Genomic DNA, 2,637 nt, shown 5'->3' on the forward strand with positions numbered 1-2,637 from the left:
TGCTTGCACAAAATAAATGCAAGATCCTTTCCCACTGTCCATTAGCAGATGTTTTCTGGAGGAACAGCAGGAGATGTACGTTTGCAGGGCCCGCAGGATGGCCCCGGAGGTCACCGTCTGGGCTGCTGAAAAGCAATAACAAACCAGAGGCCAAACTCTGCTGGGGTGTCAGCAGATAAAGTGCTCTCAAGTTTCATATGGCAGCATGTATTGGAGTAGATTCAAGGGAGATGTTGGATCAAAGGATTCAGCCTGAAATAAATAAAAATTACACAAGCCTTTCCTCCTTTGTAAAATGGTAATTCAAAAGCCTGTCTGAAGGAAAACAACTTTTGATCTCTGTTATTTGACTGGATTTGAACTGGTAGAATTGATGTGGTTTGCATTTAAGATCTCTAGTGCTACTTTTGGAAGCAGGGAATGTTTCTAGGATAATGGGGGCACACACAATACTTAGCACGGAAATATCTATATATAGCAATTACGGGAAAAACTACAGGCCCATTACTTCCTGATGGAGATGTTAATATGAGCCATTAAGTAACACATTGATTTAATGTTAACAGAGAGTTCCCGTTTTCAGTATTGCTGTAGGATTTCAGACCAAAGAATGGCTAAGAGATATCTCAGCACAGAAAGATTATTATAAGGTGCTTTTAACACAGACTTCTGCCAGAAATGGTGTTTAACATAAAACATATCACATGTATTTCTTTACATTGATTTCACCTGACTGCTGGTTCTATGTTAAATCCAAGATATGATGCATCTAAACCATACGTTTTAAATGAACTCCCTTGTTTGTGATTGCTGTGCACGGATTCATGAAGAACATTACAAATATATATTAACTGGTGCCTCTGTGGTTCTCTTAGTAGTCAATTTTTAAAGCACTGTGTTATTGAGCTATAAATTCTCCCATAACAGAAACTGTAGGTTCTGAAAAGTTTCCTGTGGGACACTTTTAGCTTTTGCCTGATGAAGTTAATAAATAAGGTAAGTAATAGTCAAATAAGGTAAGTAGTAGTCAAGAGAAGAATGCATTTGAGTGGAAGTGTTGCACTAATAGGCTCCTCATAGAACTGCAAAGAACTGTTAGATGTTACAGGCTTCGTTCATACTTGCAGGTACAAGTGTAACCTTCTCCCAGTCTGGCAGTCTCCAGCTGCAGCCTCTTCCCCATCTCCTGCTTCAGTATCTGACCAACATGAGGAGGGTGTCTGCAGAGCAATAAAATAAGTGCTTTGGAAGGAGGAGACATCTGGATTTCTTTGGGCAACAAGACCTGTATTTAAATGGCCACCATCCTGAGTGGTCCTGTGGGTGAAGGCTGTGGCTGGGCAAGCACCCACCATGGCTGGTGAGCATCCCAGGGCTCTCAATAGCCACGGGACAAGAGCAGACCCAATGTCCTAAATCAATCCTTGAAATGTTGCAACCCAAGGCATTGGTTTTAGTGGTTTTGGAGGATCTTCATATTTTAAAAGCACTAAAATTGGCTGCTGCCCCTCTGTTAGGACCCCCTTTTGGTCACATCCAACTGTGCACGCTGAGGTGGGCTCATGGGCTCCTGTTCCGCCTTGAGAGAGCCCAGCATAGCATCCTACCTCCTCCCCTCTCTTCGCTGAGGTCTGCGGTGAGCGTTCCTGGGAGAGCAGTGCCACTGTAGCCTGGGTTTTGCAGGGCTGACCAGACTGCCCAGCCGATCCCCTGAGCCGAGAGACACAACAAGTGCCCCCACCACTGGGATTCTCTGGTGTCTGATAAGGACTGAGCCCTCACTGGTTCCTCTGAATCACTCGGGGTAAAAGAATGTTGTCTGGAAAGTCAAACATTTCTTTTTTTTCTTTTTCTAATATGAAAGATTTTTGGTTTATATTTATTAGAAATTTCTTTCAGATGTTTCCAAACCAATAAAATCCAAAGTCAAGCTAAGTGCAAACTAAACTTTTGCTACAAATCAAACAAAATATTCTCAACAGACCTCATATAATTTTAGCTTTTTTCAATTTATTGATTTTTTTCTTTCATTCACTCCTTACGTTTTTATTGGGGTTTGTTGCTAACAAACTCAAATATCACAATGCCAATTCACAGATCTGATTCAGCTTTCCAAAGCAAAAAATTATCATTTACACCAAATAATGACAAGTCCAACCTACACATTGTCAGAATATATGTTTTAATCTTTTAAACCTTTAAGTCAATTCCCTTTTTTGGTTTCAGAAGGATTAATTCCCCACGAGAATAAATGCTTGCAAATACGCTAAATGTGGAAATACGCTAAGTGTGCTAAAACTGTCCAGTATATGACCTGGACATTTAGCTTGTGTTGTGCAATCAAAAATAGATGCCAGGAGACAGATTATGAGCCCAGCCCCTGTGGAGCAAAGCTGAAATCACAAAGGAAGGACCTCCTGAGTGACTGCGGTTGGAATCTCCCACTCACTTTGCTTCAGGTTTTTTTCACCACGTTTACAGTTTCCATTTAGCAGTTGACTGACATTTGCTGACAGCTCTGCTGGAACAGATCAGCAGAAACAGGTGAGATTTCTGAGGAAAGGTGAGAGGCAAGTTAAATTAAGAATAACACCTGCATGAGCAATGAAAACCTTTCATCATCCCCATTGAATGAAT

Source organism: Athene cunicularia (assembly GCF_003259725.1).
Source record: "Athene cunicularia isolate RWA chromosome 3 unlocalized genomic scaffold, athCun1 chr3_part1, whole genome shotgun sequence".
In the NCBI taxonomy this organism is placed as follows: Eukaryota; Metazoa; Chordata; class Aves; order Strigiformes; family Strigidae; genus Athene; species Athene cunicularia.